Here is an 18738-nt window from a genome sequence, read left to right as displayed (position 1 = left end):
GTCAATGCAGTAAATATTTACAATGTTCAGAAAACGTATGCCGAATAGCATATGCTTGCGATAGCCACGCCTACTTTTTGATATGAATATATATATATATATATATTTGTATGCATGCTCCGCCCATAGATAACAATCCGCCAAGTTACCAACACAGCTCATTATTCATATATTATAAAACAGCTGATCTTTGTGAAAAGTTTGTCCAGACAGGAGCAGACCTAAACATGAAGGCCGCCCACCACGGAGACAGTATGGCATCGGCATTTCCTTTACTAATCTCCGTACACCATTTGTAAGACTTGCTGATACATTGGAACATGTACATGTAGGTTACGCTAATAGCTATCAACTCAAGAAAACATAAAGAAACTAGAACAGGCACAAAATAGAGCCGTGAGATTTCTAAACAATTAATATTCATATTTGACTAGAGTAACACCCTGAGTACAATCACTAGATTTTTCAAAAGACAGAAAACGTAAAGTAGCCATTCTACAAACTTGCAAACACAAAAAACATAACCTAATAAAATACTCAGAAAGACATAAAGGCCTATTGTAATGTCTTTGGTTTCAAGAACAAAAATATCTCTAACTTCCCCCATCCCACCCTGAATCAAAATGCGTCGCAAAAGTTGTAAAAAAAAACTGATTTAGATTAAGTGGTTGTAAGGGTGACGACCCCTTAAAAAGTTAAATGTCTATGAAAAATTTTTTTTAACCCTTTCCAGTTGAGACATTTCATTTTTCCCGTTCTGCTCGAATGTCCCACCCAGACATTGTGTTTTGAACCAGCTTCCATTGTTAGGCCTACATATAAAAAATGACATAAAAATCTACTGGATTTGTGTTTATGTTTTATGTGATTTTTTTCTGCTTTCTTGTAAAATAAATATAAAATGGCTAAAATTTAATTCGGTTTTAAAAAGATTATATTTAAGTAATTAATTTGATCAATACACCTGTTTGAAAGTTCGTTCTGTTACAGAACTATAATCAATCTTGTAATGTCTATAGGCTAATATAATTGATGTGGGATGTGAATAATAGACCCAAAGTGACATGTTTAAAAAGCTGGAGAAAAGGCGACGAGAAAAAAAGTATACGTCTTATCTTATCTTATATAATACAGACGTTACTTCAAAAAAGATGATTACGTCCTACGCGTCATGCATATGGGTTGAGATCTCATCGTATACAATCTAAAATAAGATAAAAAAGTCTTTCTATAAATAATTATGACAAAGTCATAACAATAATAAACAATTCAGAGACAACAGAGTTACATAAAAATTGTGGCCATATTAATCATTTTTAGGTCATCTCTCCATTTTATAATGATTGCATTTTACATTATACTCAATTTTAAAAAGTAATATGTAGAATTTAAAACGTGTCTTAGTGACAGATGTTTTGGACACAAGTTCTGTCTCCACTCTCCTCCCTCTTCAAAGGTTGTCGTCTGTCGGGGTTGTGGGAGAGGTGATTGCATTTAGCTCCCCTCCCAAGGTCCCGCCGTGTATCGAACACATTATTGCATTTAGCTCCCCTCCCAAGGTCCCGCCGTGTATCGAACACATTATTGCATTTAGCTCCCCTCCCAAGGTCCCGCCGTGTATCGAACACATTATTGCATTTAGCTCCCCTCCCAAGGTCCCGCCGTGTATCGAACACATTATTGCATTTAGCTCCCCTCCCAAGGTCCCGCCGTGTATCGAACACATTATTGCATTTAGCTCCCCTCCCAAGGTCCCGCCGTGTATCGAACACATTATTGCATTTAGCTCCCCTCCCAAGGTCCCGCCGTGTATCGAACACATTATTGCATTTAGCTCCCCTCCCAAGGTCCCACCGTGTATCGAACACATTATTGCATTTAGCTCCCCTCCCAAGGTCCCGCCGTGTATCGAACACATTATTGCATTTAGCTCCCCTCCCAAGGTCCCGCCGTGTATCGAACACATTATTGCATTTAGCTCCCCTCCCAAGGTCCCACCGTGTATCGAACACATTATTGCATTTAGCTCCCCTCCCAAGGTCCCACCGTGTATCGAACACATTATTGCATTTAGCTCCCCTCCCAAGGTCCCACCGTGTATCGAACACATTCTTTCAGTTTATTTTGACTAATGATGGAATTTGAGATTGGTTTAAAAACAAACAACTAAGTAGCATATATAATATATAAATATTCATCTATTTTTGTTCACAAACTGTTATTTCTGCACAATAAAATTATTCCCCCCCCCCTAGTAGTTAGGGTCGTGATGGGGTGGTAATTGTAATCTCTCCCCCTCCCCAACATCATCGAATCGGCCTACTAGAAAAGGAAAAGTGTTGGGGGTATAATAAAACAATTGGTCAAAATATAAATGATTAGCATATTATTAAGTATACAAAGTGTGTTATTTCTCCATGAAATTCGCCCTCCCCACCCACCCTCGAGGAGGGTGGAGGCACTAAAGTTGTTCGAGTGGGGATGGGGGGGGGGCGATTTGCTCCTACCGGCCCACATCTGGTTCCGCCAATGTGTTAACATTATGAAGTCTGTATCTCCAGAAAGATGGAAATTAACTTACTAAACACTACTAATTGATCTCAGTTAAAAAGAAAGATTGGTTTTATTTGCATGCACCTAGGACAGTAGTCTTCAAAAACACGTGAGACAGAAATAATTTTTTTTTCAGAATTCAGAGAAATCCAAACGTGACCTCTCTGTGCCGCTGCTGCACTAATGAAGACGTTTGACCTGTTTCCCATGCCAGGTCTAGAAGACTTAATGCTGACATTAGTATTTGACCTACTTTTAAAATAACCGTTTGAGTTCGTCTACCTTTGGCAAAAAAAAAAAAAAGTTCACAAAAGTAAATAAATAAGAATATTGTCCATCTGTTTCTGGAGAAGTCGTCCAAATGTTATCGTTGGTCTCAAATGAACCTTGCACTTGACCAAAGCCTTCTTCCTACGTCTGACACCAAACTCGAGCTTCACTGAGTAATATTTATAATGATCATTTATTTAAAACATATATAGCAAAAAAAGAAAATCTATTAAAAAAAATAAAAAATGTCACAAACTCCGGATCCAAACTTTGCCATCATAGTATTGTTTACAAAAATGACTTCATGCATAGGGTTGGTAGTTTGTGGGAAAAAAAGGCGGGGGGGGGGGGATGATTTAATAACGTTTTAATTAGTAAGTTATTCCAACATATTCACAATAAATAGCTTTAAATGAAACCTTGGTTGTCGTGAATAAGTATTTATATCTGTCGAATGAACAAACGGGTTATATCAGGTACATAGGTCTAATTGAGTGTAACTGTTGTGTTGCTGTTTTTTTACATGATATATTTTTTATGTATTTTACAAATAAACAATATTAGATATGGATCAATGAGTTGGTCCAACATAAAAAAAGGAAACCAGACAAAAATAACTAATTATTCATCTATTTTATATCTATTTATAATTGGTTAACAACAGTGATGCAATATTTAAATCTAGATCTATGTCTGTAGAGAGGAAACATTTGAGTCAAGAAAGTCTGCACTTGTATTTATTTATTTATTCCTTTTTGTAGATATTCTTTATATAAATTCAAATGTTGCGAGTAAATGCTCAGAAAGGTTCGGCCAGCAATAACATTGCCCTGCTTAAATCAAATCAATATCGGGGGCCAGTTTAAGTACAAGTGGCCCATAGAAGTAGAGTGACCATGGAAGAGCTTTAAATTTAAATCAACTAAATGTCAAACTTGGGATAATTTGAATAATTTAATTACAAATTGTAACATATTATATTCACTCAAGTTTAATATTAATCTAATGTTGCGAAAGTAAAAAAAAAAATCCTTTTTCGAGAGAACATAAAGATAAATATTTTTTTATATTTAATCAAAATGTGAGATCAAACAATTCTATTTAGACTTCTACAACAAACGTGGAAAGAATATGACAACAGTTGGGGAAAGTGACGGCGTCTGACATTGCGGTGTACCATCGTCGTGACATCTGGATGACTTTATGAACATGACCATCTACCAAGACATTTTCTCCGCGACATTAAAATGTCTGTCTCTAAAACTTGTTTATTAGATCAAGAGATAAGGTACATAGAATGTTTGGATTAGTACAATTTGTCTTTTAGTAAGAAACTTTTTCAATTCTACTTCTCCACCTTTATTTCGACATACAGAATAGTCAATTTAGTTCAGGCTTTTTCATGATTAAATATTTTTATATAAGTTTAATAGTTACTGGGTAATATTCATTTCCCATGGTAAGAAATATGGTGTGGCAGCTTTTTGGAAAAATTTCTTGGCCAAGGATTTATTGAAACTGGCAAAGAGGAACTGTTTTAACGTTCTTGGCAAAGCTGGTATGGCTGTTCATTGCAATAAATGGCAAAGTATACATACGATAAACTACACTTTGAATTGGGAGAAAAGAAACACTAGACAGCTCTAGCAGTCTGTTCTGAGACACTAGTCAGCTCTAGCAGTCTGTTCTGAGACACTAGTCAGCTCTAGCAGTCTGTGCTGAGACACTAGTCAGCTCTAGCAGTCTGTGCTGAGACACTAGTAGCTCTAGCAGTCTGTGCTGAGACACTAGTCAGCTCCAGCAGTCTGTGCTGAGACACTAGTCAGCTCTAGCAGTCTGTTCTGAGACACTAGTCAGCTCTAGCAGTCTGTTCTGAGACACTAGTCAGTTCTAGCAGTCTGTGCTGAGACACTAGTCAGCTCTAGCAGTCTGTGCTGAGACACTAGTCAGCTCTAGCAGTCTGTTCTGAGACACTAGTCAGCTCTAGCAGACTGTTCTGAAACACTAGTCAGCTCTAGCAGTCTGTTCTGAGACACTAGTCAGCTCCAGCAGTCTGTGCTGAGACACTAGTCAGCTCCAGCAGTCTGTGCTGAGACACTAGTCAGCTCCAGCAGTCTGTTCTGAGACACTAGTCAGCTCCAGCAGTCTGTGCTGTGACACTAGTCAGCTCCAGCAGTCTGTGCTGAGACACTAGTCAGCTCCATCAGTCTATGCTGAGACACTAGTCAGCTCTAGCACTCTGTTCTGAGACACTAGTCAGCTCTGGTAGTATGACCTGTGCTGAGACACTAGCCGACTAGCAGTCTGACCTGTGCTGAGACACTAGCCGACTAGCAGTCTGACCTGTGCTGAGACACTAGCCGACTAGCAGTCTGACCTGTGCTGAGACACTAGTCAGCTCTAGCAGTCTATGCTGAGACACTAGTCAGCTCTAGCAGTCTATGCTGAGACACTAGTCAGCTCTAGCACTCTGTTCTAAGACACTAATCAGCTCTGGTAGTATGACCTGTGCTGAGACACTAGCCGACTAGCAGTCTGACCTGTGCTGAGACACTAGCCGACTAGCAGTCTGACCTGTGCTGAGGATACGACTTCTCTTGGTAGATCCGTGCAACTGTCTTTTCTAAAACTGACCAATGTTTACATCTAATATGTATGACACTAGTGCACAATATAAACACAATGTAATTATAGATACCACACATGTCAACACACAAACCACACAAGTAAAAAAACAAGACACTGCAAAAACCATACAAGTCAAGATACAAGACAACACAAAATCACACAGGTCAAGATACAAGACACACAAACCACACAAGTCAAGATACAAGACACCACTCAAATCGCACAAGTTAAGATAAAAGCCATTCAAGCAAACCACACAAGTCAAGATACAAGACACACACACAAGTCAATAAGTCAGCTCAGATGACTGAGGCAGCCACGATTCGCGATTCTAGGGACATAATTCTAAGTTTAAACCTAGCTTTCAGTACACCCCCCGACCTATCGCTACATTAGTAGATTTTAAAGACATTTCTTTAATTAAAAGAAAGTAAATAAAGTTTACAACAATACAGTGTGCTATAAAAATACTACATGAATTATACCGTATTTATAGAATGACATTTACAGTAAATATGACATTCGTCAGTGTCAATATATTCGCTCCATTCACTCAATGTTTAGTTCTGATATATCTATATTATATCTAGATACACATCTTTAGTTTATAATGTCTAACACTGAAACATTTAAAGATAGTATGTACACTGGTAAATGTGAAATTGTAATAAAATTGATCGCTAGTTAGCCAAGTTCATCCGTCAAGGAATCTTGCAGGAGATCAACACCGATTCACCGAGCAAGCAAAGAAACAACAAGTAGGCCTAGCCGCCCTGCCGTGACATTACTACCCCCCTTACCAGCAAGGAAATACTACATGAGGCTGAATAAAGAACCTAGAGATAGTATCTTAACCGTTAGGGCGCTATGAGATACATGCATGATTGCTACTCGATTCAAAACCATCTCTTCCCTTCCATTGGGTGGTTCAACCCGCTCCTATTCAGCGTGTGCTGGCTCAAGCACATCTAAACGCCATTAACAAAGACACGATGCCATTTGTAAAATCACACATCACGGGAAACTTCAGAATGAACTATCGCAAAAACTACAGCAAAATATCTTTCCATTCGACTATCGAAAACAAACTCTAGTCATCAGGTTTATTCAGTTTAGTTTATAAGTGTGGGCTGATTATTGTTGTCACGGGTTTGAAACGTTAGTCTAAAATGACCATGATACGTACATATATAGACATATCAACTACACATCTAAGCATATCAACTACACATATATAGACATATCAGCTACACATCTAAGCATATCAACTACACATATATAGACATATCAACTACACATCTAAGCATATCAACTACACATATATAGACATATCAGCTACACACATAGACATATCAACTACACACAGACATATCAACTACGCATATATAGACATATCAAATACACATATATAGACATATCAACTACACACATATATAGACATATCAAATACATTCATTCAAAAAATTCAGAAAAGCATATCAACTACACACATAGAGATATCAACTACACACATATAAAGACATATCAAATACACTCATTCAGAAAATGTGCTCAATAAATCATTCATTTAAAAAAATATCGTGAAAAAGAGTTTTGAAAATGGTGTTTTAACAAGTGACGGCCATATAACTAGACCAGCGTACATTCCGATAGACCAACGAGGCAGTGGTGACTACATCTTAGGCAGCTTTGCACAACAGACGTGTGAGCTAATGTAGACTAAATGACCATTACAGAAAGGTGGTGGTACAGTATCAAGTGTTAGAATGTATGACAACATGGAAATGCGAGAGGACAAAAAAAACCCCCAGAAATAAATGTAAATAATGATATTCAAAAAGGAAACATTTCGTTATAAAGCAAAAAATAAAAATCATCTAAAGCATGTAGGACTGCATTCAACTGTAACAAAGCTTTAAGCCTTTGAGAAATGTTGAAGTGACTGTCCGGTTATAAATTATCGTTACAATGTCTTACATATTTCGGAAGTTCCATCAGATTTGACGATTATAACATACTAGCCCAAACATCCTACAGGACGACGCGGGATGGCAACTAGCAGGGCTCGAACTGAACAGCCCAAAGCGCATACCAAACGATCAGGCAGCCATTTAAACTAGTTCATACATGTTTATCTAACACTAACTCTGAAAGTACTAACTAACTAGAAGGAAGATATAATTCTTTTATTTAAAAAATAAGATTTAAGCACAATGGTCTGATACGAAATATTTAACTACAAACATCTAAAGATTGTTTTTAAAAAAATAAACTCTTGTAGTACACCATTATATATTTAACTAACATTCATCAATAAATTATTTTTTCGCAAATAACCAATGACCTTGATAAAAAAAAATCCTTTGAACAATTCAAAATCACATACAAGACATCTATGAAAAGGCACAAACATTCAAAGAACCTACAAACATATAAGAAAACAAGGTTACAAAGTCGATATATGTGGAAACCCAAACTCAAAATCGGTCCCCGAAGTGGTCCACCCAGGCAGGTAAAAAGGCAGGGTTCAATATTTTCAGAAAGAATATCAGAATGAAATTCTATTAGAAGTGGTCCACCCAGACAGGTAAAAACGCGGTTTCAATATTTTCAGAAAGAACATCAGAATGAAATATTATCAGAAGTGGTCCACCCAGGCAGGTAAAAAGGCGGTTTCAATATTTTCAGAAAGAATATCAGAATGAAATTCCATCAAAGGCAAATGACAGGGAAGAATGGAGAAAGAAGGTTGACAGATCCTGTGTGGTGCCCCAATGATCCAGCAGACCAAGGGATAGGTGAAAGTGAAGTTTGATGTGAACCTGGCCTAACTGATGTCGTGTAATGATTATCTAATTCTTTTGTAAAGGGTCAATCTCTTCTTTAAAGCCTCAAGAAAGAAAAAAACATTTCCGTAAAGAAACAAAAATTCCTTATTTTTCTTTAGTTAAGTGTTCCGTGGCGGTCGCTATTCCCTAGAGTTCACGCGATGATGCGTAAGGACTACTTCTTAATTGTTGTTTTAAATTATTTTCCACTTATATGCATATTAAATAGATTTTTTCTCATTAACAAAATAGTAAACATTTTTTGTAAACATAATAGTTGGTATGATATAACCGATAACATACTTTGTCTAACTTTGCAAAACTATTGTAAAAATAAAAAAATTGTTTGACAAAAAATATATAACCGTTTGCATAAATGTGTTAAAACTATGCTGAACAGACATCTCCCTTACTAAATAGCCTCCCGTGTTTGTTACTATTAATAGTGAATAGTTGCAAAAGTGGTGTATTTTTATGGAAAAAAAAACTGCTTGCATAGTTAATTTTTAAAAAATAAATTGTTCATTTCAGAAAAGAAAAAAGTAGCCGCTACATCAGAACTTTGAAAGGTCTAAAATTAAATATCATGATGTCGGATTTGTAATATCTTTTCTAGTTTACGAGATCTTAACAGGACGGACGAACAGACAGACCACACAAAACTAATAGCATCTATTCCGCTTTCGGGGGCCGCTAAAAACATCTATAAGCGTACCGAAAAAAAATTCAAATACATTTAGAAACACAGTTTTACACAAACATCCAAAAGCCTCTCTAAACATACAAAGCACTGGAAGACATCTGTAAACAGACAAAACAGTGGAAGACCTCTAAACATACAATAACACTGGAAAACATCTGCAAATATATAAGAACACTGGAAAACATCTTAAATATACAAAACTCTGAAAGACGTGCAGATATACAAAAACACTTGAAGACATCTTAAATATACAAAACACTGGAAGACATCTAGATCTACTAGCATCCAAGTACACGCACTACAAGCGCGCAGTTTGAAGTAGTCTGGGAAAGTTCTGCTCCTCCGTCCTACCCGCTTCCAATTATCCTCTTCATATTATAGCTCTCCAAAGACTCACTCATCATAATTCTCTGTCCCAGAATTCACTTTTCATACTTGCTCTGTCTTGGGATGGCCTAACTCCGCACTCGGGCTCCAGTTCTTCTTCCCACTTTAACCACAAAATTGAAGCAACTCCACCGACTGTATTCAAAATAATGTAACCGCAAAATATGCACTTCTTGCGTGCTTATGGGTCCGTGCGCGCCATCTTGTGCGAAGTAGATATGGTATTTATAGAATCTGTCCACCCAATAATCGTATAAAAAACAAATTTGATTGATACTATTTGATAGAGAAGCTAGACTAAATACATCTACTATTTGTTAGAGAAGCTAGACTAAATATATCTACTATTTGTTAGAGAAGCTAGACTAAATATATCGACTTTGTTTCGTTCAAGAGTTCGACAACATATGTGTGTATATAAACCATTTGTTTGAACGAGATACTTCGTATTCTATATTTAAACAAAATGATATTGCATCAATACTGAAATCCAGTTTAAACACTGAGGCACAGATTCTCTCAAATCCAGTTTAAACACTGAGGCACAGATTCTCTCAAATCCAGTTTAAACACTGAGGCACAGATTCTCTCAAATCCAGTTTAAACACTGAGGCACAGATTCTCTCAAATCCAGTTTAAACACTGAGGCACAGATTCTCTCAGATTCAGTTTAAACACTGAGGCACAGATTCTCTCAAATCCAGTTTAAACACTGAGGCACAGATTCTCTCAAATCCAGTTTAAACACTGAGGCACAGATTCTCTCAAATCCAGTTTAAACACTGAGGCACAGATTCTCTCAAAACCAGTTTAAACACTGAGGCACAGATTCTCTCAAATCCAGTTTAAACACTGAGGCACAGATTCTCTCAAATCCAGTTTAAACACTGAGGCACAGATTCTCTCAACTAAATCCGGTTTACTACAACCGAACTAACTGAAGCCTACTGGTGAGTTCTACGTCTACGTTCCTCGTATATTATTTCTGAATCATTGCACTTTCTAAGGCGGAAGAAAATAACAAGGACTTTAACCAACAGTTACATATTATTTTTCAAAGTCTTTTTTAAAATAAACTATCACAAATTATCGAGGAAACATTCTTCTAAAACTTTAGACTTTAGGACATCTAACTTCTAACGCTATCGATTTCATCTGCAAGTCTTTTACATGCTTCAAAAGTTAAAAAAATAAAAAATAAGATTATAACTCAAAGTTTGGTAAGAACAAAAAAAAATCATTGAAAATATTTTTTTAATATATTCTGATAGTGTCACAATTCAGATCTACATGTTTGTAAGATTAACCAATTCAATTCAGATCTACATGTTTATAATATCAACCAATTCAATTCAGATCTACATGTTTATAATATCAACCAATTCAATTCAGATCTACATGTTTATAATATCAACCAATTCAATTCAGATCTACATGTTTATAATATCAACCAATTCAATTCAGATCTACATGTTTATAATATCAACCAATTCAATTCAGATCTACATGTTTATAATATCAACCAATTCAATTCAAAAGGTCGAAGACTCCAACCAATTTGTTCGGATATCTTAGTTGGACATGAATGTTGTATTTCTTGTGTGTGATCATCTTTATTATGATTTGATTCTTTACCAATAAATTAAAAAAAAAAAGAAAGAATAGCGTCTGTGGTAAGATTATTTGACCGAAGTCAATGTATGGATCATTATAGGATCAATATCTGACAATGTGGTAACATATTAACATAGGAAACTCGTCTGTTGTTTTGCATCTCCACTTTAAAATTGTGGACATATGAAAAGAGGACTATTGAGCGACATGTTAATGTGCACAAAGATTGATCTCTTGGTGTCATTCATTTACCTGTTTTTTTTTCAACATATATATTTTAGCCATAATTAGATTTAGGCCAATGCAATAACTGCTTCTTTTTTTTTTATCCCAGGGGCGAGTCTACGACATTATAAATGAGATTGAAGACACTGATTGTCATAACAACAAGCAATGATGAATATAATAACTGTCTACTGTCTATGGTTCGAGTGTACAAATAGAGAACATTTTTTTATTGAAATTAATAGAGACTACAAGCAGTAAACAAACAAATCGTAGTGACATAATGCTTTACCTTTGTAAAAAGAAGTTTGTATCTTTTTTTTTTTTTTGCTAGTTTGTTGTGTATATTTATGTTTGACAGTGTGTGTACAATAAACCTCTATACTTCATTTAATGCTTATAAGCGTTGTCATATTTAACAAATGTGTCATATAATAAAATATAGCAGATAATGAGTCATGGTAACATTTTATAGCAAGATCCTTTTAAGATTTAGGACAGATATATAGTTTAGTCTAACGGCATTGTCAATGCGTCAAAAGATTTGAAGTAAAAAAACAAATTCTTAACTAAAAAAGTATATTTTCCGTGTAGCTAACTAGATGACAAGACCAGCACAAACCTTTTGCTACTGTAAGTTGGTTATAATGTGATATAATTGATTAACTCTGGATAAATCTAACATCCCCCCCCCAAACATTAAAACATTGATCGATCTGTTGAACACTTTTCAAGCTCCAATCTTTCAATAAGCCCCCCGATGTTCTGGACTTGTGAACATGTAACAAGATTAAGAGCCTATGAGGAAGGATTAGCCTCAGTTCAAAGGTGACTAGACAAAGAGATTGTGTTGTGTTTATTGTTACTTGTTTCTTTCCAACGTGGAAACACACTGCAGGCTCTTGTAAGTTTGGAACTTTCGTTCTTGGCCGTGTTCTGCTTAGGGACAAATTGCCTGTTCGTCACGTTTTAATGTCATATTCCACTGCTTGTTTTAAGGGCTGGGACCCGAGGCCTACAAAGACGTCTGTTTGTTGACGATGATGGAATGCGCGAAAGAAAGAAGGGAAAAAAGAATGTATTGAACACTAAAGATGGAGTATCTTTTGGTTTTCAAATTTTCAACAATATATATATATATATTTGAATTCGGAGTTACGGTCGCTTAGCGTGTACCAGTATATATTATATGATGTAAATGTTGACCTATATACATAGACCTGGCATATCGTTTAGAACAAAACAACAACATTGCAATATGTTTGTAGGTCCTAGTGATGGTATGTTATGGTTCAATGTCTAAGTACATTTGAAAGCTAGTTGCAGTTTGACGAGGTCTATAATCCACATGTATAAACTATATATCACTTATAACTTTGAAATATTAGTAAACCTTCATTTAATTCATAGATAACACTATTGTAAATGTTTATTTTTTAATGTTTTCCATTGCTTGACTGGGAATAGTGTACTTATTTACATATTTTATTTGTTTAGATTGGTCTCCTCCAATGTCGCCTCAAGAAGTTTAAAAATATGTCGCCTCAAGAAGTTTTAAAGATCTGCCGACTCAATAAGTTGTTTTTTTGTTTTTTTTTAAGATCCGTCGTCTCAAGAAGTTTTTTTTTTTAAAGATCTGTCGTCTCAAGAAGTTTTTTTTTTAAAGATCTGTCGTCTCAAGAAGTTTTTTTTTTAAAGATCTGTCGTCTCAAGAAGTTTTTTTTTTTTTAAGATCTGTCGCCTCAAGAAGTTTATAAAGATCGGTTGCCTCAAGAAGTTTATAAAGATCGGTTGCCTCAAGAAGTTTATAAAGATCGGTTGCCTCAAGAAGTTTATAAAGATCGGTTGCCTCAAGAAGTTTATAAAGATCGGTTGCCTCGAGAAGTTTATAAAGATCGGTTGCCTCAAGAAGTTTATAAAGATCGGTTGCCTCAAGAAGTTTATAAAGATCGGTTGCCTCGAGAAGTTTATAAAGATCGGTTGCCTCGAGAAGTTTATAAAGATCGGTTGCCTCAAGAAGTTTATAAAGATCGGTTGCCTCGAGAAGTTTATAAAGATCGGTTGCCTCAAGAAGTTTATAAAGATCGGTTGCCTCGAGAAGTTTATATAAAGATCGGTTGCCTCAAGAAGTTTATAAAGATCGGTTGCCTCAAGAAGTTTATAAAGATCGGTTGCCTCAAGAAGTTTATAAAGATCGGTTGCCTCAAGAAGTTTATAAAGATCGGTTGCCTCGAGAAGTTTATAAAGATCGGTTGCCTCAAGAAGTTTATAAAGATCGGTTGCCTCAAGAAGTTTATAAAGATCGGTTGCCTCGAGAAGTTTATAAAGATCGGTTGCCTCGAGAAGTTTATAAAGATCGGTTGCCTCAAGAAGTTTATAAAGATCGGTTGCCTCGAGAAGTTTATATAGATCGGTTGCCTCGAGAAGTTTATAAAGATCGGTTGCCTCAAGAAGTTTATAAAGATCGGTTGCCTCGAGAAGTTTATAAAGATCGGTTGCCTCAAGAAGTTTATAAAGATCGGTTGCCTCGAGAAGTTTATAAAGATCGGTTGCCTCAAGAAGTTTATAAAGATCGGTTACCTCGAAATGTCTTTTAGATCAGTCGCATTGTTTAGTAATTTTAGAATGGTCACCCCATATAATACTATTATTGATTGCTTCCAAATTACAACTTTTATACTGGTTTCCGAGTGTACTAATTTTAAATCAAATTATCAGTAATACTTTTAGATCGGCAACTAAAAAAAAATGGATTGCGTCTAGATCTAATAAGACACATTTAGATCGATAGCGTCAAGTTGATATAAAAGACATTTACAATTGTTGTCTCGGGAGACACGTTTCTGGAATCCTGCACAGAACATCACTAGCAATGCTTACAAATACAAAATTAATGTTGCATTATTTGCTTATACATTTTAGGTCTATGAATCTAGATATAAGTTTATATTTAGATTTCTGTTTAGCTTTTTTTAAGTATTTAAAATTCCTAGTCCTAAAATCTACATGCTAGTAGAATACCGGTAAATAGAAGCATGGAACGGGTTGTTTCAATCGGTCAGGGAGACTAATCAATGACTTGAGTTCTCTAATTATTTTGCAAGACTAGATTGATAGATTGGATCGTCTGTAATGCATAAGATAAGATAAGATAAGTATTTCCGATTCCGACTAACGAATTATACGAATGGATCTCTATTAGGACAAGTACAAGGTTCAGAAAGAAACAGAGACTCACCTTATATGATCAAATATTCCGTGTTGCAGATTTGAAAGCCTGTTACCAAGTAGATCTGACTATTTCATAATACACTCAAAATCCTCAAAAGAAAATTTGTTGATTTCATTAGAACATCACATTCAACTAATTCAACTCATTCACACGTTTGATGTTGATGTTAAATCCCAAAAGTTCAACACATTCACAAAACGGATGTGTTGTTTGGAAGTGAACGAATAAATCCAATGACACAATCAACACATCTAAGAAATCTACACCGAAAACAATTAGGCCTAATCTAGATCTAATACTTAATACTGCGTCTCTCGGAACGAACTGTCTTGGTTTTTAATTAGGACGTCGTGGCGTAATTCAAAGTTAGTCTTGAGAGTATTAATAATTGTACGTGTGCTGGCCGTCCATCATCACACCAGTGTGTTGACACACGGACCGAAACAATGCTGTGTTGTCCACATATCATGCGTATATCACCCGTGGGTGGTAGAGACACGTCTATGACTTTCTTTCGTCAAGTGTAAAACTATTTTGTTTCTCACTAACACTTAATACATGTCTGGCAGAAGGACATTATCCTGAACTTTTTTCATTATCTTTCGCAAATAAAAAAAAAAAAATACTTGCTAACTAATTATTTTCGAATTTAAATGATTAGAAAGATTATATTTAATCATCAATAATCCAATGACGCAAAACTTATTTGCATTAAATTAAAACGAATCAATCACTGACGCAAATAAAAAAAAAATCCCCGCGGTTGTCTTCACATCGTCTGGAGTGATGTACACAGAGCCCTGGACTCCATTCGTCGCGAGGCTTGCGAGACGCGGAGCGAACACCTCGCCCCCTCCCTCCCTTAGTTTTCTTTCTTAGCCTCTCCACCCCCCTATGCCACCCCGCACTACGGCGCAGGAATACCACGGGGGGCTGTGTTTGGGTTCAAGACGCAGAGAAAGGAAAGAGATTTTAAAAAAAAAAAAAAAAGAGAGACAGGAAAAAAAAAAAAATTCGGCCCAGTAGCATTACGGTCCCGCCCCCTTGTGGCTCCTGTCTCTTTGGCTAGATCGCTACGGTTAGTGGTGGAACCACGAGACACAAGTAGGCCTATAGTCTAGGCTGGGTGGAGGAAGTATCAGAGAGGGGGTGGGGGTGGAACATGGACATAAATTGTCATAATCAATGTTGTGTTATGAATACATATATATCATAAATAGTCAACACACCAGGGACAGTATACACATTCAAACGCGTATTAACTGTATTTAACCCTTTAAAAAATATAGATAGTTCAAATTATGTAAACCTATAGGCTATATACATCTAGTATGATTATCGTATTATAACCTGTAATATGCAGACTTGCATAAAGTACATTGTTCTAATAAAGGCCATAAATGTTACTTAGTTATACATAGTTGTTTTTTTTTTTTCTTTAATAATGGGAGGTAACAATTCAGTGGTGGACATGGCTACTAATACAATTCCTTTCGATGGAACATCTAGAATGTATAAGATCAGATCAGATTCCATTCTCGAATGACATATGTCAACAAAATGTGTGCGTGTTATTTCTCTGCCAGATATAAGGAATGTTTCTTTCATTTGGTTTTCACAGTGGCGTAGCTAGGAATTTGCCATCATTTGGGGGCCCCTGGAGCTTGACCTCTTTTGGGGCCCCTGGAGCTTGACCTCTTTTGGGGCCCCTGCATTTTGCGTAATATTTAATATTTAATGTAAAAAAAATATTTCGAACACTCATTAGGGGGACCCCTTCAAGTGCGGCCCCGGGGGGATTTTCACATTCTTCCCCCCTCCCCCAAAGCTTCGCCACTGGGTTTTCAGCGAATAAATTGTCTTTGGTTGTATTGAGGACTAAAGGTAGAGAAGTACATCACCTGTGACGTCTTGTTGTCTGCAGTCACAATTTACATCGTTACATAACACTATTAATGGAAGTAGGTGGAAAGTTTGACCTGCTTGATATTAATTAGCAAAATTAATATCATTGGTAGGTGTCCAAACACAACGGTATGAGACTGGAATAAAAAAAAGAAAAGAGCCATACGCCCAAAACGAATTAAATAAATAAACTTTCAATACTTGTGTACGCATAACGAAATAAAATTATACGTCAAAACAGAAGCACCTTTATTTCCGAAAGATAAAAAAAATGTAATACTAGAATTACTTAGCATTTACACACGCACAGACCATTTCACAAACACACACTTGGCCTAAAAGACAGGCGCACACCTGAAGGAGGGAGGGTTGCTCTGGAAAGGGGGTGGGGGGGGGGGGACGCGACGCAAACTCCGTGAATAAATTGTCTTTGGTTGCACTGAGGACCAGGGGGAGTGAAGCCCAGCACCTGTGGGATGAATTATGTCCCATCACGGTTTTTAAACAACAACATCAGTGGATGTAGATTTAAAAAAAAAAAAAAGGTGCGGGGGCGAGGGTGGGGGGTAGACAGCGAGACACATCCAGCTCTCCGTGTCACTTTCAGTTCTGGTCGCCCAAACTACCTCTCTCCTCTCCTCTCCTTTACCCATTGCGTATACTAGTCGTAGTATTATACACCCATTACGTATAGAATAGCTGCCTGGTCGTGCGACATGCGCTCTGGCATCGTCTTGATGGTCTCCAGCTCAAACCTTACTCTCTGCTCCCCCCCCCCCCTTTTCCGCCGTCCCAAGGGCGGCCTGAACTAGAGCAGTGGTTCCCAAAATGTGTTCCTTAACTGGAACACTTCGCACATTCTTAGACTTTAGCGGAACACTTTGCTTATTTTTGTTAGAGAGATTAATTCATGTAGTGGCCTACTAGTTAATTATTCCAGTAGTTCGAGGAACACTTATTCAGGCATCGCGGAACACTACGTTTCCGCGGAACACAGTTTGGGAAACATTGGGCTAGGGTGTAATATTGTTCAATTTTAAAAGAACATCCGAAACAATTAAAACCAAATTGTGGTTGTAGTGGCAGTATTATAGACCCACCATGCATGAAAGTGGCTGCGTGGTGGAAGAGTCCTACATGGCTAGACTTACGAATTTGGTTTTCCTTTAACGAAACTGGACACTGGAAGTGACAGAGAATGAAAATAATGTATTTTCATAATAACAATAGTTTTTTTTTGTTTTTTTTTGTACTGTTAAGGCATTTGACAGCCAGCGTCTTAGGTATATGTGTTTATTTTTTCAGCAATACAAGTCAGCCCGATCTGTCACGCTGTCTCTAGATGCAAAGACGAATGTCAACTTACCGTACGACTGGGGGTGGTAGATTTGGCTCTGCTGTTAGAAGTACTAAAAGTCGATTTTATTATGTCAAGCGCAATGTAATAACAGTTCCATGTTCAGATGATGCTCAGTTTTCTTATCCCGAAAGGACTAGTTTTACACCTTGGCCAGAAAGCAGAGAAACTTCGCCTCTATTGAAATAGAAAGTCCATCAATAAATCATAGGTGTATGTTGCGCCGCCAGCCTTCCTACTTTTGAGCTGTTGTAGACCAACAAAAAGTGGTACAAATCTCAATGTCAGAAATGCAATGAGCAGGCTACACAATGACTCAACGAACTACAAAGACCACTTCACAATAGACGAAAGCGTTCCTTCTCTCGCTTAAGACCAATTGTTTGATATATCATTGAAACTTGGACGACAACAAAGAATTTTAGATGACCTCGTGATGGTGATGATCTGACCAGCGTCAGAGCCGGCCTTAGGCATTGGCAAACTAGGCAGAACCAAGATTCATTGGCGACATAACCAGTTTTGGTAGTAATAATCGCAATAGAATAGATATATAGGAATATTGGGATATCACACGAAAGGGTTGTGATAACTGACCTCGCAGACATCGTCGAGGCCCTGAAAATACCTTGGATGATTCTCTTAGGATGGGGGTATTGCTGGAGGCCTGACACAGCGCTTGAAATTAGTTTTATATATGCATACATTGCTGAATAAATAAAATGACTTACAAATGAATGAGATAATATATTTATTTATTGAGCAATTGACCAACTCGAGACAATTCAGAAAGCCTTCAGGACAGAGGGCTCAAAAGTAAAGTAGCAATTATACATAAAACACTGAACCATAATCTTCAAATACTAAAAACAAAACCTAATCAAATACTCAGAAAGACACAAAGATAAAGGCACATTCTTCGTTCCATGTGCTAGGACAAATTTGTACAAATGCTCCTTCTTCCCTAGTGCTTTTAGAGCATGGAATGGGTTGCCTGAGCTAGCCAGGAAAACCAGTGTCTTAGCCGAATTTAAGT

General features: G+C 36.8%; 1 protein-coding gene across 1 annotated transcript in view; it reads right to left on the bottom strand.

The window, feature by feature from the left end:
• Positions 1 to 15405, bottom strand: part of LOC106069384 (protein Wnt-4-like) — a 94289-nt gene extending 78884 nt beyond the window's left edge. Inside the window, exon 1 of the mRNA XM_013229038.2 lies at positions 14447 to 15405. The gene's annotated coding sequence lies outside the window, so the exon portion shown is untranslated. The remainder of the gene's footprint in view (positions 1 to 14446) is intronic.
• Positions 15406 to 18738: the final 3333 nt, after the last annotated feature.

This window comes from Biomphalaria glabrata, chromosome 1 (genome assembly GCF_947242115.1).
Source record: "Biomphalaria glabrata chromosome 1, xgBioGlab47.1, whole genome shotgun sequence".
Classification (NCBI taxonomy): domain Eukaryota; kingdom Metazoa; phylum Mollusca; class Gastropoda; family Planorbidae; genus Biomphalaria; species Biomphalaria glabrata.
Note: the sequence above shows the minus strand (reverse complement) of the source record. Positions and strands in the feature narration are given on the sequence as shown.